At 48.0% G+C, this 26244-nt stretch overlaps 1 protein-coding gene across 1 annotated transcript in view; it reads right to left on the bottom strand.

The window, feature by feature from the left end:
* The window catches only part of PIP5K1A (phosphatidylinositol-4-phosphate 5-kinase type 1 alpha), a 59996-nt gene extending 37090 nt beyond the window's left edge, over positions 1-22906 (bottom strand). The window contains exon 1 of the mRNA XM_056852589.1: positions 22883-22906. The gene's annotated coding sequence lies outside the window, so the exon portion shown is untranslated. The remainder of the gene's footprint in view (positions 1-22882) is intronic.
* Between the last annotated feature and the right edge of the window lie 3338 nt (positions 22907-26244).

Here is a 26244-nt window from a genome sequence, read left to right as displayed (position 1 = left end):
GCATCAAAGGCAGTTTTTACCTTTGCACCAAATAGGGGAGCCAGTTGTGTGGGTTACACACTCCTGTCTCCTGCTTTTGTGGCCACATGAGGCTCAAGTCTCAGTAGACATGACTCCAGAAAGTGATGGTCTCCTTCTTTAGTTGGTTGTTTATGCTCCCGGGTGCTGTTTCCAATTATTGAGAGCCAGTGTGGTGTAGTGGTTAAGAGCGGTGGTTTGGAGCGGTGGACTCTGATCTGGAGAACCGGGTTTGATTCTCCACTCCCTCAACATGAGCTGCGGAGGCTTATCTGGCGAACTGGATTTGTTTCCCCACTCCTCCACACCTGGGTGACCTTGGTTTAGTCACAGCTCTGATAGAGCTCTCTCAGCCCCACTTACCTCACAGGGTGTCTGTTGTGGGGAAGGGAAGGAGGTTGTAAGCCGGTTTGATTTTCCCTTAACTGGCAGAGAAAGTCAGCATATAAAAACCGACTCTTCTTCTTATTGTAAGATCAAAAAATGAGGGTTAGGGTGACCCTGCTGGGTGAGAAGCCCTGACCTGGATGGCCCAGGCTAGCTCAATCTCATCAGATCTTGGAAGCGAAATAGGGATGGCCCCAGTTAGTACTTGGATGGGACGCCACCAAGGAAGTCCAGGGCAGACAATGGCAAACCACCTCTGTTTGTCTCTTGGCTTGAAAATCCCAGAGGGTTGCCACAAGCAGCCTGCTGGGTGACCTTGGGCCAGTCAGAGCACTTTCCACCAGCACCACCGTTGGGTGAGAAACGCCTTAAATAGTCCAGCTGCCTTTGGAAACTCGACAACTGTTTCTAGATGGTGCCGTGCTAGATCTTAGGAACCAAGTTCCAGAAGGTGAAAGTCCCGCAGCAGAAATATATCAGGAGGTAGCGAATCATTTCAGATCATTTGTGTCCACAAAATATCCTTATAGAAATTATACACAGTCAGTGGGCACCTGACATGACAAGAACTGTCAGGTCGGAGAAAAGATCATATCTAGGTGAATTAGGGAAGCTAGGGGAAGCGGCTTAGCTTGATTAACTCAGAGAATATATGAAGGCTAATTAAGCAAAAGCAAGCATAGGAAAGGAGGGAAAGACTTGGGTCAGTGCATATTAGTTAAAGATGAAGCTAAAGTTTGGAGACTTGATGGGGGAAAGTGGTGTCAAGTCACAGCCAACTTACAGCAAACCTGTAGAGCTTTCAAGGCAAGAGACAAACAGAGGTGATGCGCCATTGCTTGCCTCTGCATAGCAACCGTGAACTTCCTGAATGTTCCCCCATCTGAGTACCAGCCAGGGCCAACCCTGCTTAGCTTCTGCAATCGGGCTAGCCTGGACCATCCAGGTCAGGGTGGAGACTCATTGCTCTGCAGGAAGATAAGGGAACCCCTTTGGTATATGCCCTAATTACCCTAACGGCACTCATACTTGAATAGGATCTGTAGAGGACGTCTGATTAATCAATTTCCTTCCCATTATTTGTTACCTGTACAAGGTATGCCCATACTGCAGCCAGTTACTGCAAGAGAGGTAATTTCAGAAGGGTTGATTCAGGTCCAGGAGCTCCTTAAAGACCAACTAGATTTTTGGTGTATCAGCTTTTGATTGTCAAATCTCCCTTCGTCAGAAAGAGAGGTAGTGAAAATATGCTACCACGTGAAATACTTGAATGAAATCCTGAAGGGAACGTATCAATCTTTGTAACACTGTTTACACACATTGATGTAACAGGAAATTTCCCCCAAAATGGCAGGTCTAGTGTGGCAGTCCCAATCTATCTGTCTGTAGATCTATATATATATGCTGTCAAGTCACAGCTGACTTCTGGAAACTCCATAGGGTTTCCAAGGCAAGAGATGAGCAGAGGTGGTTTGCCATTGCCTGCCTCTGCATAGAGACCATTCAAATACTAGCCAGGGCCAACCCTGCTTAGCTTCCTAGATCAGGCTAGGCCAGGGCTATCCAGGTCAGGGCAAGGTAATAATAGCGACCCTCAAAACTATAGACCTATAAGCTTGTAAAAGGTAACTTATAAGGTACATGAATATTATTTTATTGCATAAATTGGAGACTTGGCAGGAAGCCGGAAAATTTATTAATGAAGAATAAGCAGGTCTCCACAAGGAAAGAAGTAGCGTATACTGCAGCTTTGTACTGCGTCATCTGGTTCACAGGACCACTCACGGACCCTACGGAAACTTGTATGCCTCATTTAATAATTTCTCGCCTGCCTGTGTTGATCCAAGAAACAGGGATCATTCATGAGGAAAGCTAGGTAAGACAATTATTGATAAATGCCTGGCTAATTTACAAACTTCATTCAAATAATTTTATGTGGGTCAGCACTGGTGTAGATGGATATCTCACGGAAAGTATTAATATTCTGCTGCAAAGTGCCAGAGAGGGCTGCACTAGGGATCCTTTTTTATTTATTTAATCTTTAGACTTGTAACCCACCCTCTATCCTGGTCGAAGCTGGTCTCAGAGCGGCTAACATCAGGTAAAAACATTATATGTACAATAAAATATATAAGAAAAATGCAATCCTACTTAAAACCACTAGCTTCTGAGATTTATTTATGTTTTACATAAGGTGGGCCTTACAATCCCCCCCACACACACACACACTGGGGTGAGATAAAGTTTCAATCGGGAATATGTTGATGACAGGGTTTAATTAGCAACAAACCAAATATGTCTGAGACGTTTGTTAGCTAAGTTTCGTTCTTTCTGTAAGAAGGGAGCAGATATGCACTAACTAAAACGAAGAGTTTTTTTGAAAATTTAAGAAGTATAGTCTATAGATGGACATCCTAAAGAACAGTACATAAGAACATAAGAAAGGCAGTGCTGGATCAGACCAAGGTCCATCAAGTTCAGCATTCTGTTCACACAGTGGCCATCCAGGTCCCTCCTGTAAGCCCACAATCAACTGCAGCAGCAGTATAAATATATCTAGGGATACATTTTTAATTAGCACTTAAAAGAATTCAGCTGGAAGATGCCGAAATCACAGGTTCACAAACTGTTCAGCAGATTTTAAAATTAGGGGGAGCTCACCCCTAAAATATATGTGGAGAAAGAAGTTGCACAGGTTTTATGGAGCTGAAATTCAGGGAATGGGTAAAAATGACCTATTAAGAGTCCCTGGAAAACAGCTTCTTAAAGAGCCTTTTTTATCGGTATCTCCTGGAACGCCAAAAGCTAGGCTGAGAACACAGACAGGGCCCTCTTGTACTGTATCCAGAACAATGAAAGGATGATTTGATACCGGTACAGATTAAATGATAAGGTAGATTCCAGGTTACCAAAGAAACAGCAGTACGAGCAACTGAGATGGGGGAGGGAGGGGCAAGGCAAGGGGATGGACCAGATTTGCCAAGACAAAATGAGGAAATATTCAATATCCCCCAAATAGGCAATTACATGGGTTTTATAAGCAGATCTATAAATTTAATGTAAGGTGGGATACAGAAGTAATAAATAATAACTGCTTTACTTATTAGTATGTAGCTAGTTCCTGCCTCCCTAGCAAGGAAAGGTAAATAACCCGAGCTGAAGACGCTCTCCTGCCTCAGAGCGAGAAGTAATAAATAATAACTGCTTTACTTATTAGTAAGTAGTTGTAGAAAAGAGCAAGAGTCCAGTAGCACCTTAAAGACTAACAAGATTTCTGGCAGGGGATGAGCTTTCATGAGTCACCGATCACTTCTTCAGGTACCAGATACTGGTATGTAGTTACATAGTTATATTTTTAAAATTATATTTTTGGTTATTTACAAAACATCTCTTTCCAAATTTAAGAAACACAATCACAGAACTGAGATTCCAACAGGTGCCCACAGCGGGGGTCCCCAATGTGGCGTCCGTGACCACCGTGGCGCCCACCAGCATCTCTTTATGGAGCCCACGTGCTTTTAGAAACTGGGCAGGGACAGGTGGTGCTTTTGCCCAGCCGGGCTTCAGATTGGCTATGCACATTAAAAGGCATCCTGTCAAACAAAGCTTCTGCCTGAACTGCTGAACAAATGAAGCTGCCTTACACTGAATCAGACTCTGGATCCATCAAGGTTAGTATTGTCTGCTTGGACCGGCAGCTGCTCTCCAGGGTCTCAAACAGAGGTCTTTCACATCACCTACCTGCCTAGTTCTTCACACAATGCAGAGTTAAATTGTGGAACTCCCTGCCCCAGGATGTGGTGATGGCTGCAGACTTGGAGGGCTTTAAGAGGGGAGTGGACATGTTCATGGAGGAGTATTCATGGCTACTAGTTAAAATGGATACTAGTCATGATGCACACCTATTCTCTCCAGGATCAGAGGAGCATGCCGAATATATTAGGTGCTGTGGAACACAGGAAGGAGAATGCTGCTGCAGTCGTCATGTTTGTGGGCTTCCTAGAGGCACCTGGTTGGCCACTGTGTGAACAGACTGCTAGACTTGATGGGCCTGGGTCTGATCCAGCATGGCTTTTCTTATGTTCTTATAGTCCCTTTAACTGGAGATGCTGGGGATTGAACCTGGGACCTTCTGCATACCAACTAGAGGCTCTACCACTGAGCCACAGCCCCTCCAGTTGAAGAGTTACTTATAAATACCCTCTCTCCCTGGCATTTTATGGTTACGCCCACCACCCTGTGCCAGAATTCAAAAGCTGCCCACAAACTCAAACAGGTTGGCGACCCCTGGGCCTACAGCATATCTGGAGGGCTGGTATCAGCATACCCCTGTTAAAGACAGACTGTATACATGTCCATGATCAAATTCATTACTTATTGTTTACCCTTGCATAATTTCCCCCCCATCCCCAAAAGAGCAATTTTTTAAAACTTTTGATCTTTCTCGACATACTATCACAGGATATGATTGTTTATGTGTTGTCTCTTAAAGAAAAAAAGTATATCTTATCAGGTTGCATTATGTGCATCAAAGAAAATTCAGGCAAAGCAACGTGGGAAAACAGCAGCCCCCCAAAAAACACTTTTTATCCCCATGCAAGCGACGGCTCTGACTAATGTGGATTTAAGCTGACGATGCTGAGTTTAACCAGCAGCCATAGCAGGCATCTTCAGAGGAGTAACACTCCTCTGAAGAGTTGGTTTTTGCATGCCAACTTTCTCTCCCTTTTAAGGAGCATCAAACCAGTTTACAATCCCCTTCCCCTCCCCACAACAGACACCCTGTGAGGTAGGTGAGGCTGACTTTGAAGAGAACTGTGACTAGCCCAAGGTCCCCCAGCAGGCTTCATGTGGAGGAGTGGGGAATCGAACCCAGTTCTCCAGATTAGAGTCCTGCCTCTCATGCGGAGGAGTGGGGAATCGAACCCAGTTCTCCAGATTAGAGTCCTGCCGCTCATGTGGAGGAGTGGGGAATTGAACCCGCTTCTCCAGATTAGAGTCCGGCATTTTATGTGGAGGAGTGGGGAATCAAACCCAGTTCTCCAGATTAGAGTCCAGCCTCTTATGTGGAGTGGGGAATCGAACTCGGTTCTCCAGATTAGAGTCCTGCCACTCATGTAAAGGAGTGGGGAATCGAATCATGTCCGTCACTCTTAACCACTACACCACGCTGGCTAGTGGTTAGAATGTCAGACTAGGATCTCTGGGAGAACCAAGTTCAAATCCCTACTTGCACCATGGAAGCTCGCTGGGTGATCCTGGGTCAGCACACACTCTCAGCCTAACGTACCTCACAGGGTTGTTCGTTGTGAGGATAAAATAGAGGAGAATTATGTACACCACCTTGGGTCCCTATCGGAAAGAAAGATGGGGTATAGATGAAGTGAAATAAATAATAAAACATTTCCATTTATTTTGATTAACTAATGTGTGTGTGTGTGTGTGTGTGTGTGTGTGTTAAGTGCCATCAAGTCGCTTCCGACTCATGGCGACCCTATGAATGAAAGTCCTCCAAAATGTCCTAACTTTTACAGCCTTGCTCAGATCTTGCAAATTGAAGGCTATGGCTTCCTTTATTGAGTCAATCCACCTCTTGTTGGTCTTCCTCTTTTCCTGCTGCCCTCAACTTTTCCTAGCATTAACTAATGAGCCTGTGCATATTCCTCACTGTTCAGTGTTGACCCCTTTGGGCAAATTAGGACCGAGGCTTTCAGCCACGACTTCCTACTTTAATTTGGGTGAGCTGGACACTGAGAACTGGCTGCCAACTCTGCTGATGTGGAAGAGGACGGAATGAGCAGCAGTAGCTGCTCAGGTGTCTGTTGTGGGGAGGGGAAGGGGAGGAGATTGTAAGCCGGTTTGATTCTCCTTAAAAGATAGATAAAGTCAGCATACAAAAACCAACTCTTAAGAGAAGTGATAGCTTCTCTCCCTGCACAACTACTGCAGAGGATTTTTGTGGAGGGGAAACAGGTTTGGCGAAAGAGACAGGGACGGTACTCGACCTGATTTCAAGCGCTGTAGGCGAGAGAGTCTTTTGCTACAGAATTCTGTGTAACTTTTGAATAATACAGAGATGAAATTGAATAAAGGGAGCTTTGAAGGACACGAATATGTGTGCCTTGTGCTCACCCAAGGACTGCAAATGAACACCCACAGCCTCACTTACAAGGGTACTGCAAAGATACAATAGGGCAGGGAAACAGGAAGACAATGCATATGCCACCCTGCACTCTTGTGTGAAGGTACACAATGACGTAAATAGATGCCAAGTGAAATACCCGATAAACTTAAGGGTCGAACCATGTATAAGGGCTGAGTCATTGCTGGCTCTCTCCCAGCATTTCTGCTTTGTCGTGGTGGCGGGAGGACAAGGAAGATTCCAGCCCAGCTCAGAGGCAAAACTGCTCTGCTTAATAGTGCAAAGTCATCCCCCGCCGCACCTCTGCTGAGCTTGAGATTGGGTGGCTCTGGGCTGCAGCAGGACTTCCTCAAAACTTCACCTGATTCCCCAAATTCATTGTGCTTTTGTGCAAACAGACACACATCCAGATCTGAGTCATCTAGACGCCAACAGCTTCAGTGCTTATCGCACAAAACACTGATCACGCTGAAATCCTTTGGCTCGGTGAGACCTGAGGCAGGAATGGTTGCTTCGGGGAGCCCAGAAGAGGTCTGGCGGAGAGATCAGGAAGTTCCTAACAAAACGGGCACCCTCCAACAGTTATGCAGCCCAGGCGCTTAGGAACAGTGTTACACAGAGAACACAAACACTTACTTTCATGCAAAATGCAAATGCAGATGCGTATCACCTACCACCCATTCCTTTCAGTTGGGGATGCCGGGAACTGAACCTGCATGCCAAACATAGGCTCTGCCACTGAGCCTCAGCCCGTCCCCAAATTCCTAACTCGGCTCCACCCTGGCGGTACTTCTTATGCAGGATCCTGGCACACCCACTTCTTGCCATCCCTCGCGTGACCTGAAGGACCGCCCAATCCATGACCCCACTCCTAGCATGCTCAAAAAACCCCTCCCCTAGCCCCACGCCCCAGCAAGGCTCTCATCAGCACCCATTAGGGTGCGCTGCCAGCATTCTCCCGTGGAAGGTGTTGTGACAGGTTCTAACATCTGTGCTCAGAGGTTTAATCACACACCCAGAACACACTCGCCTCTCCGCATGTCCTGTGCTCTCTAGTGAGAGAGAGACAGAGTGAATCACCACCTACCAGGCTGCCAAGCATACTTCAGCACGCAGATAAGTGTGCCGAGATCGCGGCGGTTTGCCGAGCCCGGCATGGCAGGTGGGAGACAATCGGAGCAGAGGAAGAGGCGGTTGTCTCGGGCTGCTCTCCATTTCCTTACGCAAGCCGGAGGCCCAAAGAGAGGCCTCTTGGTTTCAACAGTGCTGGGGAAACCAGCTCAGCATCCATTGTCGGGAATTTACACAGGCGGCCTCGTGCGCCCTACTCAAGGCTGCGTGCCAGCGAGGGCAGGTGGACAAGAGCTCCTCGGGGACTGGGCGGCAAGGATCCAAGCCCCGCCTGTGCTGGGGACTCCTGGCTCGGTCCCATGCACATCCTAAGCCTATGTGAAAAGATAAGATGGGGAGGGGCTGTGGCTCAGTGGTAGAGCATCTGCTTGGAAATGCAGAAGGTCCCAGGTTTGATCCCCAGCATGTCCAGTTAAAGGGACCAGGCAAGTAGGTGATGGGAAAGACCTCTGCCTGGATTGCTGCTGCCAGTGTGAGCAGACAATACTGACTTTGATGGACCAAGGGTCTGATTCAGTAGAAGGCAGCTTCATGTGTTCATAAGCCAGTGAAGACTGTAAAGCGTTTGATTACTGTAGAACAGGGTTCCCCAGCGTGGGGCTGGTGGTCACCAGAAAGTGGGATGGGTCAAGGGGGATTTTGCCTAGCAAGTCTTCTGATGGGCCACTGGAGATGTGATTGGCTGTACAGAGAATTAAATATATTGGCATGGCGGCACCGGTCAACACAGCACAAGGATCTTCACTGAGAGTGACCGAAGGTAAGCTGCGGCTGCCATCTTAGGGCTGGCTCTACCTCCTGTGGCAGATATTTAGTTGCCACCATGTTGGGGCTGCACCCACGACACTTTCTCAGAATTCCAAAGGTGCCCATAGGCTGAAAAACATTGCCCCCCGCTTTAGGAGCTAAGTTCGGTCCCCCTCCTAAACTTCACAGGGGAGCAGCTCTGCCTTTCGCTTACCTCTTCAGGCACCTGCTTACACCAAAGGCCATCTAAAGCAACTGCCTGCCCAGGCACCAAGTTCTGTGTTTCCCAAGAGTGTTCCCGGGCCATGCCAATTGCCTAGCTGTTCCAGCGTGGTGTAGTGGGTTAAGAGCGATGGTTTGGAGTGGTGGACTCTGATCTGGAGAACCGGGTTCAATTCCCCACTCCTCCACATGAGCGGTGGAGGCTAATCTGGTGAACCAGACTTGTTTCCCCACTCCTCCACAAGAAGTCAGCTGGGTGACCTTGGGCTAGTCACACTCTCTCAGCCTCCCCTACCTCACAGGGTGTCTGTTGTGGGGAGGGGAAGGTGATTGTAAGCCGGTTTTATTCTTCCTTAAATGATAGAGGAAGTTGGCATACAAAAACCAACTCTTCTTCTTCTAGACCACGTTAAATTGGGAGTGCCCACAGAGCCTTCCAAGTTAGCAGCCATCTCTCTACAGTAAGGAACCTCTCTCTACAGGAAGGAATGGGTGCCTGGAAGGAACATGGCGTCAGCTGCAGGGCCAGGCCTATGACCCCCCTCCCCACTTTGTGGGCTGCAGAGACAATGACAGCGAGTGGGCTTCTAGCAGAGAGCCACCTCTGCCACCATCAACCCCCGTGCCCCTGCCTGGAGAGAAAATAAAGCAGGCCGAGCTTATGGAAATCGTATATATGATCTGGCTTCTAAGCAGCGTTGGCGGAGCGCAGCCAAGCCCCTTCACCTCCGGAATTAGCTGTGCTGACATTTAATCATCCATTCACAAAACCGCCTCCTGAGCCCCAACGTGGCATTTGCCAAGGCTGCTTATTCAAAGGAACGATGACCACATCTTTTTCCCCTCCTGGTCTCTGTTCACTGCAGCCAACGCAGGAATGTATGACGCTGCCAGTTGCTTCGCCACTGTGATCGCATAATTCTACTGAACTGACCACGATGGGTAGCTGTGTTGGTCTGCCTGTAGCAATAGAGAAGAGCAAGAGTCCAGTAGCACCTTAAAGACTAACAATATTTCTGGCAGGGGATGAGCTTTCATGAGACACAGCGCAGTAGTGAGCTGTGACTCACGAAAGCTCATCCCCTGCCAGAAATGTTGTTAGTCTTTAAGGTGCTATTGGACTCTTGCTCATTTCTATTTCTGTTGAACTGAGGCAGCTAGAGAGAGGTGGGCTGAATAGGCGGTGGACTCTGATCTGGAGAACCGGGTTTGATTCCCCACTCCTCCACATTAGTGGCAGAGGCTAATCTGGTGAACCAGATTTGTTTCCCCACTACTATACACGAAGCCAGCTGGGTGACCTTGGGCTAGTCACACTCTCTCAGCCCCACCTACCTAGAATCAGAGTTGGAAGAGACCACCAGGGTCATCCAGTCCGACCCCCTGCATAACGCAGAAAATTCACAACTACCTTCCCCCCCACACCCCCAGTGACCCCTACTCCATGCCCAGAAGGCGGCAAAAATGCCCTCCCTCTCATGATCTGCTTAAGGTCATAGAATCAACAGGGTGTCTGTTGTGGGGATGGGAAGGGAAGGTGATTGTAAGCAAGTTTGATTCTTCCTTAAGTGGTACAGAAAGTCAGCATATAAAAACCAACTCTTCTTTTTCTAAGCTCTGAGCAAGCCCCGTTTCGCACTCAGACCTGCCAGAAGGCTGCAGGCTTAACCCAGCGAGCCAATTCCGCAGAACCAGGGGAGCTGCTCCGTCTGTTGCCCCCAAGCAAGAGGCTCAACTTGGGCTAGTTCAGCCTCCTAGAATCCATTTGAGACCTGCCTCTTCCCTGTCACCTCATCTCTCCCCGAAAAAGAGTCCTGCAGAAGCAAAACAAGGACGCCAAGCAGATCACATCATGCTCTGCTGGTGGGCTCCCCAACTACTGCCCTGCTTGTGTTCCAGCGACTGGGGGTCAGAGCTAGACTGCCTCTGCATGTGGAGGTTCTTGTTATCCCCACCCTCGTATTTTCCCCTCTGGACGCAGAGGCTGCTAGCACCCCACCTTTGCATTTGCCGTTTCCCTGTACAAGGGGATGGGTACTTTTCCTACGAGCTTTCCATCGGATGAAGAGAGCTTTGACTCTCAAAAGCTCAAACCCCAAAAAATCTTGTTGGTCTCTAGTTAAATTGTGGAACTCCCTGCCCCAGGATGTGGTGATGACTACCAACTTGGAAGGCTTTAAGAGGGGAGTGGACATGTTCATGGAGGAGAGGGCCACCCATGGCTACTAGTCAAAATGGATAGTAGTCATGATGCAGACCTAGTCTCTCCAGGATCACAGAAGCATGCCTAACATATTAAGTGCTGTAGAACACAGGCAGGACAATGCTGCTGCAGTTGTCTTGCTTGTGGGCTTCCTAGAGGCACCTGGTTGGCCACTGTGGGAACAGACTGCTGGATTTATGTTCTTCTTTGGAGGTTTTTAAGCACAGGAGAAAGGAGTGAACATGTTCATGGAGGAGAGGGCTATCCATGGCTCCTAGTCAAATGCCTACTAGTCATGATGCATCCCTATTCTCTCCAGGATCAGAGGAGCAGGCCTATTATATTAGAGGCAGGATGGTGCTGCTGCAGCCTATTATATTAGAGGCAGGATGGTGCTGCTGCAGCCTATTATATTAGAGGCAGGATGGTGCTGCTGCAGTCGTCTTGCTCATGGGCTTCCCTGGTTGGCCACTGTCTGAACAGACTGCTGGACTTGATGGGCCTTGGTCTGATCCAGCAGGGCTTTTCTGTGTTCTTATAAGGTACTGCTGCACTTGAAATCTAGCTGGTCTACTGCAGACCAATGCAGCTACCCACTGAAACGATAAAGGAACTCCTACATGAACTTGCTGGCCCAGGCTAGCCTGACCTCGTCAGATCTCAGAAGCTAAGTAGGGTCAGCCCTGGTTAGTATTTGGATGGGAGACCACCAAGGAATACCAGGGTTGCTGTGCAGAGGAAGGCACTGGCAAACCACCTCTGTTAGTCTCTTGCCACGAAAACCCCAAAAGGGGTCGCCATAAGTTGGCTGCGACGGCACTTTACACACATACATGAACTTGCAGGAAGCCCCATGACAACGGCTGGGGGAGGGCGAGGGAAGAAGAGAAAGATCTTTCAACTTCAGGAATCACAGCTGGATTCCCATCAACATACAACCTCACTGAATGCAGTTCGGCGATGCCAGGGACCCATGGGAGAAATCCAGAGTTTAGAATGAGGGCACCCCCTAGTGGTCGTGACAAGCAAGACTTTTAATGAAACATTGAGGAAAGAAGGTGGAGAGGCCAGACTGAGCATTTTGCCATTGGTCGGAACCGCAGGTCACACCGAATGCACAAACATCAGGAAGGAAACCCCCAGTCCTGAATGACGCAACAGTGCGGTTGCTCCGCAGAAAGATGTGCCAACGCTGACTGCGGATCATTACAAAGGAACTCACAAACAAGCAGCTGGGGTGTCTTTAGGGTTGTCAACCACCAGGTGGCTATTCAAAATCTGACACAGATAATCTATACACCTAGTATAGCTAAACGAAGACTGTATTATACAAAATGCACATAACATACACAAAACTGTTACATTGAATATTTTGCACAGTACAATAATCTCAGTCCTGTATACCAATAATGGATATTTATCTTCCAAATATAAATTGCAGGTAGGTATTAATTTTTAATACATTTTTATATACATTACCTAGAATTCCGTATATCTTATTCCTTGCCATAGAATTCGTACGTTAACAGTCTCACAAGGTCCTTCTCAGGATACCGGTTGTAATTGCTGACACTAGCTCCCCTATTCTAATTCAAATGACCTACATGTGTGTTTATTAAGCCCTCTCAAGAGATTTAAAGGTACATGTCCTTATCTTAGTTAAATGAAACAGGAAAGATCATTTTCCAGATTCAATCCTTTAAGTGTCACTGTTTCAAATAAATGAATAAAGTATGCTTCTTTTTGGCGTAATATCCTCTCAGTATCCTGTCTGTCAAACCTTCTGCATTCTCAGAATGTTTTAATTTGCAAAAGTGATCTATTACAGGCACGTCCATTACTCTGGCTCTAATTCTAGACCTGTGTTCTAATATGCGACTCTTAACCGCCCTTATACTTGATCCAATGTAAAGCTTATTACATGGTCAGAGGAAACAACAATATTTTTAGTATTTTGTATAATACAGTCTTTGTTTAGCTATACTAGGTGTACAGATTATCTGTGTCAGATTTTGAATAACTATGTATGTACCCAGAGGTGTCTGTTTCGGATTATTAACCACCAGGTGGTGGCTGAAGATCTCCTGCTATTACAACTGATCTCCAAGAACAGAGATCAATTCACCAGGAGAAAATGGCTGCTTTAGAAGGCGGACTCTATGGCATTAAACCCCACTGAAGTCCCACCCCTCCCCAAACCTTGCTGCCCTCAGGCTCCAACCCCAAAATCACAGAACAAAAAGGGAAGAAAAAGAAACTCAACCTTAACTTGACAAAGGACCCAGTGTTTTTAATGTGTGCACATTCCACAATATTTTGTTTGTGGGCTTCCTGGAGGCACCTGGTTGGCCACTGTGTGAACAGACTATTGGACTTGATGGGCCTGGGCCTGATCCAGCAGGGCCTTTATGTTGTTCTTTTTCTTATTATATCAGCATTTTGTATAATTTTCAGCTCAACTTTCAGGTTCTTTCTCCACCCCCAAAATCTCCAGTTATTTATCAACTCGGAGCTGGCAACCCTACACCTGAAGCTGCCTTATACTAAATCAGACCCTTGGTCCATCAAAGTTAGTATCGTCAACTCAGACCGGCAGCAGCTCTTCAGGATCTCAGGCCAAGGTCTTTCACATCACCTACTTGCCAAGTCCCTTTAATTGGAGATGCCGGGGACTGAACCTGGAACCTTCCGCAGGCCAAGAAGATGCTCTACCACTGACCCACACACAGTAGTAGGCCCTTCCGTGTCCCAAATGCCCAACTGCTCTACGGAAATCTGGCCCGTTCCACCATTACAACCAGGAGGGCCACAGCGCAGAGGATGGGACTTGCATGGTTTGGCCACGGAAAGACAAAGCCACCTACTTAGAGGATGCCATAGCTATGCAGAAAAACACAGCTTTGTTGCTTAACCCTCCATCCCACCCCTCCAACCCTCAAGAATCAGCCAGATGAGGACTGGGCAGGCTTCTGGAGTCATGGAAGGCTGAAAGCAGTGGAGAGTCAACTGAAGGGGAAATATCGGGGAGCTGGGAAAGGAAGTCAGCTTGTTTGTAAATGGCCTTATTTCCATCTTTTGAGTTTAATTGGGGTTCATGGTTGCTTTTCCCCAGGCTCTCTATGGACCTGTGGAGTTATATGGACGCCAATTGGTTTTTATTAATAATTTTATTGTTAGGTTTTTGGGAAGTGAATTTATATTTTATGTTTATGTACTGAATTTTATTTGACGTTAGCCACTCTGAGCCCAGCTTCAGCCGGGACAGAGAGCGGGATAGAAATGCAAACAAAGAAACAAATCTTCCTTTTACTCAGACTCCTGAAGAAAAAAGATGGGCTGAAACCTGGTAACTCAAGTCTACTTTGTGCATGTTAAGTGCCCGTCAAGTCTCTTTTGACTCCTGGCGACCCTATGAATCAATGTCCTCCAAAATGTCCTATCTTTGACAGCCTTGCTCAGGTCTTGCAAACTGAGGGCTGTGACTTCCTTTATTGAGTCGATCCATCGCTTGTTGGGTCTTCCTCTTTTCCTGCTGCCTTCAATTTTTTCTAGCATGACTGTCTTTTCCAGTGACTCTTGTCTTCTCATAATGTGGCCAAGGTACGACAGCCTCAGTGTAGTCATTTTAGCTTCTAGGGTCAGTTCAGGCTTGATTTGATCTACAACCCACTGACTTGTTTTTGGGGGATTTTTGGCAGTCCATGGTATCCGTAATATTCTCCTCCAACACCACAATTCAAAGGAATCTACTTTCTTCCTATCAGCTACCTATCTAGTCTACTTTAGCATGGCAATATCTTTTCCCCCAGGATACATTCTGGCCACTGTATTTAAAAGTGCCAGTTCACAGAAGAGCCACATCCAAGTGCAGAAGCACCTTAGAGACCAACAAGATTTTCAAGGTATGAGCTTTCAAGAGTCAAAGCTCCCTTTGTCAGTAGCTGATGAAGGGAGCTTAGACTCTCAAAGGCTTATATCCCAAACATCTTGTGGGTTTTTAAGGTGCTACTGGACTCGAATCCAGCTGTTCTACTACAGACCAACACAGCTACCCTCTGAAACTGCTTTCATGCTCACAGAAGTTTTCCACGTGCATCTCAAGTATCATCAATAACCAAAAGGCAGAAATGTTAGCCAATACAAGCACTTCAAAGGCTCCAGGACTTAAACACAGAGGAGCATTGTGCAAGCCAAGGAGGACAGCAAACATGCACAAAGTTTGTGAAAGCTCCTCGGAGGAAAAGCATCAGGTCTGTTAGTGCCGGCCGTCAGCTCACCCCAAGTGCAAAGCTCTGCAGAATCACGTCTTCATTAGAACCGCACAAATAATTTTCACATCAAATGAAATGGAAACCAGGAAGATCAGCCTTAAAGAACACACAACTCTTGATATCTGTCAAGAGGGGCAACTCAGTTCAAAAACGCATCAAAGCCTGCAGAGCTATGTGGAAGGGCTGAAGGTCTCTAGCCCTTGGAGAATTTTTCAGCCACCCTTGTGCAAAGAGATGCTGCATAGCTCAGTGGGAAAAGAATTGCAATGCAGAAGTTGCCAGAATCAATTCTCGGCCTCTCCATTAAAGAGATGTCTCTGGTATCTGTGGAAAGACCCCTGCTGGGGGCAGAGGAACGGCCAGCTGACTAGAATAGCTGTCTTCAACCTTAACAGATTCGGGAGCAGCAAGCAGATGACGGAATGAATGGAGAACACCGTGAGTTAAGACCTCACTACTATCAAGGTCAGGACCATGGGTGGCAGGTAGGGGTGGCAGATCTTTCCTAGCAACCGGTGGGTGGGTGGGGGGGACTTCACAGCAGCGGGGGAGGCCTAAGCCAGTGCCACAGCGATATCACTGGCAATGCAGGACGCTCTGGTATTTGGGAAAAACGTCTATGGTACATGTCTTTTTTTAACATAGAGTTTTTGCTCAAATACCAGAGCGTCCTGCACCACTGCTGGCGTGTGCCGGAAGTGGTACCACTGCGATGCTAGGCCTCCCCCACACACTGCTGCTGGTAAGTCTGCCTACTGGATTTCCCACCCCCTGTGGGGGCCTGGCAGCCCTAGTGAGAGACCCAGATAGACAAGAATAGGAAACAGAAGCTGAACACCAGGAGGAACCACGGAGGAGCCCTGTCCAGAAATCCCTCGCCTCTGCTGCTCTGCACATACGGAGGGAAGGGGGGCAAGCACCCTTGCCTTCTATGCTGCCTCGGACAATGAGGAAAGGTAGGGTTTAAATGTTTTGATAAATAAAATTTAAAAAATACGCTTGGGGGCTAGCAGCAGGTCCTTCCGAACGGCAGCAAAATAAGCTGATGACTCAGCGGGGTGGAGCTCCACCCCCCACCCCAGGGTCTCAATCCATGGGCAAAGAGCACACAGCAAGCGACATCAGTGGTCTGACTCCGAAGGAGGCAGCTTCACACTCCTGGAGTTTCCAGTTCAGCAGTTCATTCACTGAGTGGCTTTATTCATTTACTGAGAGAGCCAGAGTAGTGTAGTGGTTAAGAGCGGCGGACTCTAATCTGGAGAACCGGGTTCCATTCCCTGCTCCTCTACATGAAGTCTGCTGGGTGACCTTGGGCTAGTCACAGGTCACTCAGAACTCTCTCAGTCCAACCTACCTGACAAGGTGTCTGCTGTCTGTGGGAGAGGGAAGGCGATTGTAAGCCGCTTTGAGACTCCTTACGGCTTTTGTAACTGAACATGCACCATCTTATGTATCTTATGTATTTTAAGCTGTTTGAATGTTTTTATGGATTTCAATGATAGACATTTATGGTTTTTATTATTGGTCATTGTTATCTGCCCTGAGCCCGGCTTTGGCTGGGGATTGAGGGCGGAATAGAAATTTAAGTAAAAAAAATAAAAAAAATAAAAGCAGCCATTTTAATGCAGAAGCCACAGCCGCTCTGACACACCAGGCAGCAGCACCAATCCAGGAAGGCCCGGGGAAAGGTTCGATTCCACACCACAGCCTCAACTTAAAGACCATGCTTTTGCTCCTAATTTTACCCAAACATGTGCGCCTTCGAGAAGGTCTCACTGAACAGCAAAATAAGTTGAAAGCTATATTGGGGAGGGAGGGAGGGAGGGGGAAAAGAAGAAAGCAATGAAGTTGTTTAGGAATAAAGATTAAACACTAGCTTCAACCGCTCCTGGAGTAAGAGGACAGATGTGCAGTTCCATCCCCTTGGTTGGGGAAATACATAATGTTTATCAAGAACCCTACTTAAAAGCAAAAAGTGCACGTATGCGTGTATAGGAGGGGGAAATCACAGTATCCCTCTGCTTTACGCAGACAACTGCCTTTGTTCCGCCTGTATACGGAAGAAAAAGAAACATGAGAAAGTACCGATCTCCCACACATCCCCATGTGCCTTCACCTCCAGCACTTCTGAGCTCTGAGCGTCCTTCCCCCTCAACCACGTGTCAAGTCGCCTCCTTCCTCTTCTCGTCTCCCTGTTGTGCAGCTGTGACCCCGCTGTTGTGCAGCTGTGACCCCGCTGCCATCAAAAAACCCCACCAGGCTCCCTCAGAATGCCATGTGTGAGGGGTTAAAAGTGGCTTCAGTCATGGAAGATGTGGGGGAGGAAAGTGTGGGGTTTCCTTCTTTGGGACCACAAAGAAGAGTTGGTTTTTATATGCCGACTTTCTCTGCCACTTAAGGAACAATCAAACCGGCTTACAATCACCTTCCCTTCCCCTCCCAACAGACATCCTGTGAGGTAGGTGGGGCTGAGAGAGCTCTAAGAGAGCTGTGACTAGCCCAAGGTCACCCAGCTGGCTTCATGTGTAGGAGTGGGGAAACCAACCTCCAGATTAGCCTCCACTGCTCATGTGGAGGAATGGGGAATCAAACCCGGTTCTCCAGATCAGAGTCCACCACTCCAACCCACCGCTCTTAACCACTACACCACACTGGCTCCCAGCAAACAGGTAGGCTGCCAAACTGATGGGGTGGATTTGCTCATTTCCCAGGCCAACCCAAACCGGGAAGCTGAGGTCTAGTGTAGGCGCATTTGACCTGCTCCCTGGGATCCAGCCCAGCACTGTTTACCACATTTTCCACCACATACAGCCGTGCCTTCTAAACTGGATTGCAAATGCAGACTGTGGGTGGGCAAACCAAACCCACTCTCAAAGTGTGGGGAGAAAATGAGACTATTCAACCTATAAGCGCAAGATTTTGTGGGGTCATGGGAGAAAGCCAGTTTGGCTTACGGGGAATTCAGTGTTCAGAAGTTCTGAGGAAAACTCATAACTGACTCATTACTGACCCATGGGGTCAGATCCCAACATTTACTAGACAGACCATGTTTATGGGGTGGTTTGCCATTGCCTTCTCCAGTCATCTACACTTTACCCCCAGCAAGTTGGGTGCTCATTTTACCCAGCTCGGAAGGATGGAAGGCTGAGTCAACCTTGAGCTGCCTACCTGAAACCGACTTCTGTCGGGATCGAACTCAGGTCATGAGCAGAGCTTGGACTGCAGTACTGCAGTTTACCTCTCTGCGCCACGGGGTTCATAAGACGGGCTAAACAAAAATGGAAGTTATTTTCAAATATCCCAAGTAGTCTGGCATGGAGACGTCACCAGATTCAGTCCCTCCTGTCCCAGGTGTAAAATGAGAGGCAATCATATGGATGCAGGGAACACTGGCACTGGAGACTTACTTACTTCATTTACAGCCTGACTTTCTCGCTGAGACTCAAGAGGGATTACAAATTATTTAAAAATTGATCAGAAAGCATAAAAAATCCATAGTGCAGTAGGACAAGGATTACAATAATACAAACAAAACAAAAGCTATCAGGAGTCCTATGTGAATTCAGAGAGCCATACCTAGGATCAGCTGCCGCTAATACATGCCTATACTTTTTAAAAAGAGAGCAAACATTTATCTGTCTCTAATACCAGGTAGGTGTATTAACTTGTTTCAATAAAGCTTAAACATTCATACTTTTAAATATTGTAAACATACCCCAAAAGCATTTTATGCACCAGCGCACAACACACCAGCAAAGTGCATTTAAATCTGATAAGAAAGCAGTACTGTGTAACTCGTTTTGGCCAAAACTGGGTTGTTTAGGATCTTTCAAGTCTTCAAGATTTCCAGAAATGTTTCTAAGTGGGGATGCTGGGGTTAGCCCTGCTTAGCACTTGGATAGGAGACCACTGGGGAAGTCTAGGGTTGCTATGTGGAGGCCGGCAGCGGCAAACCACCTCTGCTCATCTTTTGCCTTGAAAAACCTACGGGGTTACCATAAGTCAGCTGCAACTTGGCGGTACTTTCCTCCACCACCACCAAACTGAGTTAACACATACTGTATATTTAAAGGACTATGAATTAATGGCAGAAATATCTGCCATGACTGTACTAGAGGCAAAGTGGCCAGGATTAATCCTTACTATTCCTGGCTTCATCTTGGAGTTGTCTGAATTCAACAGCCAGCGCCTATTAATGGCACTTCCAATTCTGCTGGATCATAGACTAGGTAAAGATTATAAGAAGAGTCCTGCTGGATCAGACCCACATCCAATCCACCATCTTGTCTCACACAGCGGTCAACCAGTTTCTCTGGAGGTCCAATAACAGAGCAGAGAGGCTGAGGTTGGTTCCTGGCACTGGAATGCAGAGGTTTCCTGCCTCTCAACAGGGAGGTTCCCTTTAGTCACCTTGGCTGGTATCCATGTTGTGCAAAAAAGACATGAGACACCTTTGATGAAACTGTGGGAGGAACCACAGGTTCTCTTAACACTCCAGAAAACACTCCAGCTCCTGCAGGAAGACAGAGGGGAAAGTATGGTTGCCGCAGCAACTATCTCTCTTGGTGGCAGCTCGCTCTGGGAGCGGGAGGGCAGGGTCCTGGCCTCCATTCCCTCCCTAAAATAGCTGTCCTATAAAACTAATTGCTGACAAGGAGGGGGCATGGAATGGGAAAATTCTCCCCCTTTATCACCTGAAAGTTTCCAGAAGTTTATAGCACATATAGTCACATAAGCAATATTAGTCACATATGCAATATTAGACCTTCATGCTTCATTGCAATTAATCAAGCATCCTCCCATGTCTGCATTGCTCAGCTGCAAACAGCATGGTAGCTTTAAACCTCTCTCTTTTCTGTAGGAATGAAATCAGAAGATGGGGAGAACCCCCCCATCTTCTCTCCACATACACACTTCCCAGTTTCCACACTCTGTCAGCAAGTCCAGCAAGGTGGTTAATAGGATGTTAAGATACTTAACGTGGTCACGGGGAGGGAAGCATCAACAGTTGAGCCAGCAATGATCACTGGCAGCAAGAGCAGAGAGCGATTAGAGAAGATACACATGAAGCTGCCTTATACTGAACCAGACTACTGGTCCATCAAGGTCAGACTGGCAGAGGCTCTCCAGGGGCAGAGGTCTTTCAGCTCACCTACTACCTGATTTTTTTTAAGTGGGGATGCTGGGGATTGAACTCAGGACCTTCTGCATGCCAAGCAGTTAATCCACCACTGAGTCATGGCCCCCTCCCCAGAGAGGCCTGTGAGGACTTGCAGACTCCCAGCTTATGTTGCCTGCCACAATATCAGGGGTTGCAAAAAAGGTGAAAGAATCCATTTCCCATTGCGCCACTTGTTTCCTTGCCTTCGTTTTGCCACAACATCACACCAGGCTCCCCGTGAAACGGAAGGCTCCCCACCCTTCCAATTTTCAACATCAAAGGAAATAATGACAGTCACATGTGGTCCTGGTCCTCTGAGTGGGGGTGGGGGGAACCCTTGCCAGACTGAGAAATTGGGATCAGCTCCCCCTACCTTGTTTCCACATGACTTCCTTAATTGTTGTGGTATTGTAAACAGTCTTTGGGGGCTTTTTAGCTGAAAGGAAGTCTATAAATAAACTATAAGTAAACAATTTCAGAGGGCAGCCACGTTGGTCTGCAGAAGAAAAGCTAGATTCGAGACCAACCAGATTTTCAGGGTATATGCTTTCGAGAGTCAAAGAAGCTCCCTTCGTCAGATACAAAATAAGCCATGCAACCATGCTTGATTCCAGACAAGCCAGTCATTTCCTTCCATCCCAAAGCGCTCTGCACTCACGGAGGATCCTATTTTTCCCCACACGGAGGTGCAGTGAAGTCAGCCACTAGCCGGCTTGCCTTCTCTGCATTCCTTTATTAAATAAAATGCTCGTCTCTAGAACTGAGGGGCAAAACTCACCAAAGAGCTTACTCCTTCTCCATAATTCATTCCCCCAACTGGCTTCCTCCTAACCTGACCATTACCCTGACCTGGATGGACCAGGCAATCCCATACTTGTCAGATCCTAGAAGCTAAGGGCCCAGCCCTGGTTAGTATTTGGATGAGAGACCACCAAGGAATACCCAGGTTGCTAGGCAAAGGCATGCAATGACAAACCACCTCTGAGTGTCTTTTGCCTTGACCTAGATGGCCCAGGCTAGCCTGATCTAATCAGATCTTGGAAGCTAAGAAGGGTCAGCCTTGGTTAGTATTTGGATGGGAGACCTCCAAGGAATACCAAAATTGCTATGCAAAGGCAGGCAATAAATCACCTCTTGCCTTGACCTGGATGGCCCAGGTTAGCCTGATCTCAACCGATCTGGGAAGTGAGCAGGATCGGCCTCGGTCAGTATTTGGATAGGAGACCTTTAAGGAAGTCCAAGGTCCTTACACAGAGGCAGGCAATGGCAAACCACTTCTGTTCTCCTCTTGCCTTGAAAACCCTACCGGGTCAGGATAAATCAGCGGTGACCACCACTAACCCGACCACTGCCCTCCTATGCCCCTTCCTCTCACTGCCCATCAACACACTGCAGCTTTTCTCCCAGAACTAGCCCCCATAACAGTTTTTCCCCTTCCAGATTTCCCCAATCACTGACATGCCCCCCTCTAAGAAGTCTCCAATATTCCCTCCTTCCTACTTGCAAATTAAGGAAGGGGGGGGAAGAGAAAGAATCCCTCTCCTCAACCTACGCCCCCCTGCCAAAGGGATTTGGCCCCCTGGAACTTTCTCTTCTTTTATGCCAAGGGGACAACCCTGCCCCACAGGCAACCTGTCGCTTCCAGCCCCTTCACCCCTTCCCCATTCCAGCAGCTTCCTCCCCCCCCCATCAAGTCCTAGCAGCCTCATCACAGCCCCTTCCCCAACCTGCCCCATAGCTAGGAGGGCCCATCTGGGCAAAAACACACACACAAAACTTCTTCCCTGTCCTCCTCCAAATCCCCCCTTAAATACACTTTCCCCTCTATCAGGAATGACAACCCTCTATGACTCTGAGACACCCCTCCAGTAATGCTAGCGCCCCTGCCATTTTAAGAACCCCCACACAGAGGTTAAACACCGCCCCCATACCCACTTAGGGTCTCCCCCACTCCAAGATAAGACGCCTCCCAAGAAGGGGCTGATTCAGAAACGCATATAATTTATTATATTACCATAACTCCCCCCCATATCAGACTCCATAAGGACTTTTTCTTTTCTGCAACCCCCCATCTCCACTAGATCCCATAAGTGCCTCAGACTCCCCCCCACACACCAGAGGACCCTCTCCTTTCTCGCCCCTCCCCACAAGTGAGGGTCTGCCCCACTCACTGGCCCCATAGGTGCCTCAGATCTTCCCCACACACACCAGAAGACCCCCTCCTTCTCCTCCCCACAGAAAGTGAGGATCTGCCCCATTCAATGGCCTCATAAGTGACTCAGCCTCCCCACACACACCAGAGGACCCCCTCCCTTCTCGCCCCTCCCCATAGAAAATGGGCATCTACCCCACTCACTGGCCCCATAAGTGCCCCAGTCTCCCCGCACACCAGAAGACCCCCTCCCCACAGAAAGTGAGGATCTGCCCCACTCGCTGGCCCCATAAGTCCTTCAGATTCCCCGCACACCAGAAGACCCCCTACTTTCTCGCCCCAATGGGCGTCTGTCCCCCCCACTAGCCCCTCGAGTGCCTCAGACCACCCCGCACCAGAGGACCCCCTCCTCCCTCGGCCCTTCCCCACAGAAAATGACCCCCCTCACCTGTCAGGCCGCCGCTGCTGCTGCTGCTCCCCCCAGACTCGGGCCCCGCCGCCGCCATCTTGGCTTTTCCCTCACGCTTCTCCGCCTCCTTCCCCCCTTCTTCTCCTCCTCCTCCTCCTTTTGCCGCCTCCTTTCCCCTCACCACCCTCCCTTTCCGCGCCTTTCTCCTCTCCCCCCCGCGCTCTTCACTTGGTCTCGTCCGCCTCGCTTCAAGCGCCGCCTGCGGGCCGCACCATCTGGGCGTCCACGGGGTGGCGGTTTCCGTTCCTTCTACACTCCCCCCCTTTCCTTCCGTGGATCCGCCCAAACGGCTTCGGAACAGCCCACTCCGTGCGAGCGCGGGAGGGGGAGAGAAAGGAAACGGAAAGGAGAATGAAATCACAGCCTTGTTTATAACCAGCAGAGGACCACCGCGCAGGCGCGCAGGGGGGTGGGCGGTGGAAGAGCTGCTGGAGGCGGCCCTGCCGGTGTCACGCGGCGGTTGGCGTGGCCGCCTCCATGGCAACAACAAAGGGTTCTCCTCAGGCGCCATGTTGGTGGTTCCTATAGCAACAGAACCTGCACCTCTTGAAGAGTCAGAGATGCTGCATAGCATCGCTGTTGTCATAGTGATGCTGCTTTGTTAGGTCACTCTCTGACTCTGATCTCACTGGCACCGGGGTCACATTCCTTGCGTACAAAATGACATCTCAGGATTTCACTTATCACTCACAAAAGTGCTTAAAATGCCATTTGGTTACCCAACAGGCTTGTGATGCATCCACTTGCGAGACCAGCAGAGAGATATTTTCCCTCGTTCTATGGCAGGCCTGGGTTCTAATTCTGTCACAGACCTGAAGCTCCCCTGTAAGAACATCAGGAGAGCCCTGCAGGATCAGACCCATGGTCCATCCAGTCCAAACTCTGCTTCACACCTGGTGGTCTAACAACAGGGCATGGAGGCTGAGGCCTTCCCCTGATGTTGCCTCCTGGCACTGGGATTCAGAACTTGACTGCCTCTGAACTTGGAGGTTCCCTTTAGTCCCCATGGCCCAAGAACATAAGAAAAGCCCTGCTGGATCAGACTGAGGCCCATCAAGTCCAGCAGTCTGTTCACACAATGGCCAACCAGATGTCTCTGGGAAGCCCACAAACAAGACGACTGCAGTATTATCCTGCCTGCGTAGGGTTGCCAGGTTCCTCTTTGCCATCAGCGGGCAGTTTTGGGGGTAGAGGTTAAGGAGGGGAGGGACTTCAATGCCATAGAGCCCAATGGCCAAAGTGGCCGTTTTCTCCAGGTGAACTGACCTCTATTGGCTGGAGATCAGCTGTAATAGCAGGGGATCTCCAGCTAAGTACTTGGAAGTTGGCAACCTTACCGCAGGGTGACTTTGGATAAGGCATCCTCTCCTGGCCAAAGGATAGAAATCACTTGTTTGTTATTGACACAAGGAGATTTAGGTTGTATTTGCCCAGTGCAGACCAACAATTTCAAAACCGAAAAACAGAAGGGTTCTGACTACTGAATGCCATCTACGAGGGCCAGGCGGGGCTTTCCTTGGAACAGATGACACAATTGTCTTCAGCTGCTTGTGGAATGACAGGAAAGAAGATGATGTAATTTCTGTTGAAGCACCATAGCCCTCGGGATGTGGGAGGCACAGGGGTCAGCAGCCCATATCCTGAAGAAAAAAGAAATGTCTAGCGGCAGCACAAACTCAGAGGGAGCCATGCAGACACAGACTTCTGCGAGGGCCTCCAGATAATGACGAAGGCCATTTCCTTCCATAATTGATAAAATTTGGTTCTTCACTTCTTCAGAAGAATGTACTCACTGATGGGCCCCTCACCCCTTGACTCCGCCCAAACACAAGCCATGTGTAGGGTTGCCAACCTCCGGGTGGCGTCTGGAGATCTCCCGCTATTACAATTGATCTCCAGCCGATAGAGATCAGTTTCCCTGGAGAAAATGGCCGCTTTGGCAATTGGACTCTATGGCGTTGAAGTCCCTCCCCTCCCCAAACCCCGCCCTCCTCAGGCTCCACCCCCAAAATCTCCCACCGGTGGCGAAGAGGGACGTGGCAACATGCAGCACGTTCAGCAGAGATGATCAGGGAGAAAATATCACAAACCAGATAAAGTACAAGAATAGGAAGCAGAGACTGATGATCTATTATTGATTCTAGATGATCCTAATCAATCTGCGATTAATTTGAAAGAGATTTTGGACTCTTACAGTAAAGTCTCAGGATTTAAAATTAATCAAGAGAAAACGCAAACGATTTTTAAGAATGTTTCTGGCTCAGAACAACAATACTTTATTGCAACGACAAATTGGCAGAAAGCGACCAAAGTGAAGTACTTGGGGAATATGGATTTCTACAAAAAATGTGGATATGATTACTAACAATTATATCAAATTGTGGGAAGAAATAAAGAAAGATATGTTGATTGGTTCTTGTAGGTTATCCGGGCTGTGTAACCGTGGTCTTGGAATTTTCTTTCCTGACGTTTCGCCAGCAACTGTGGCAGGCATCTTCAGAGTAGCAACACTGAAGGACAGTGTCTCTCAGTGTCAAGGGTGTAGGAAGAGTAATATATAGTCAGAAAGGGGTTGGGTTTGAGCTGAGTATTGTCCTGCAAAAGTATTGTCCTGTAAGTATCAAGATAATGTGCTAATGAGGGTATGGTATGTTAATATGGAACCATTGTATCCTGAAGTGATCTGTTAATGTGTGTAATCCAAAGCTAATCTGTATGGCTATTGTTGAATGTTGTCTTTGTCAGTCTGGAGGTTTTTCAGGGCAGGAAGCCAAGCCTTATTCATTCTTAAACTCTCCTCTTTTCTGTTAAAGTTGTGCTGATGTTTATGAATTTCAATGGCTTCTCGGTGCAATCTGACAAAATAGTTGGTAGAATTGTCCAGTCTTTCAGTGTCTTGGAATAAGACCCTGTGTCCTGTTTGTGTCAGTCCATGTTCAGCCACTGCTGATTTATCAGGTTGGCCAAGTCTGCAGTATCTTTCATGTTCTTTTATCCTTGTTTGTATGCTGCGTTTTGTGGTCCCGATGTAAACTTCTCCACAGCTGCAAGGTATACGATATACTCCTGCAGAGGTGAGGGGGTCTCTTTTGTCTTTTGCTGATCGTAGCATTTGTTGTATTTTCTTGGTGGGTTTAAACACTGTTTGTAGGTTATGTTTTTTCAAAGGTTTCTCCATCCTATCAGTGACTCCTTTAATAAATGGCAAGAATACCTTTCCTATGGGAGACTGTTTTTCTTGAGTTTTCTGATTTTTGTTTGGTTTAATGGCCCTTCTGATTTCATTCTTGGAGTAGCCGTTTGCTAGCAGTGCGTGATTTAGATGATTAGTTTCTTCCTTG

This window comes from Euleptes europaea, chromosome 7 (genome assembly GCF_029931775.1).
Source record: "Euleptes europaea isolate rEulEur1 chromosome 7, rEulEur1.hap1, whole genome shotgun sequence".
Lineage (NCBI taxonomy): Eukaryota > Metazoa > Chordata > Lepidosauria > Squamata > Sphaerodactylidae > Euleptes > Euleptes europaea.
The sequence above is the reverse complement of the archived record's forward strand: the minus strand, read 5'-3'. Positions and strand labels throughout refer to the sequence as shown.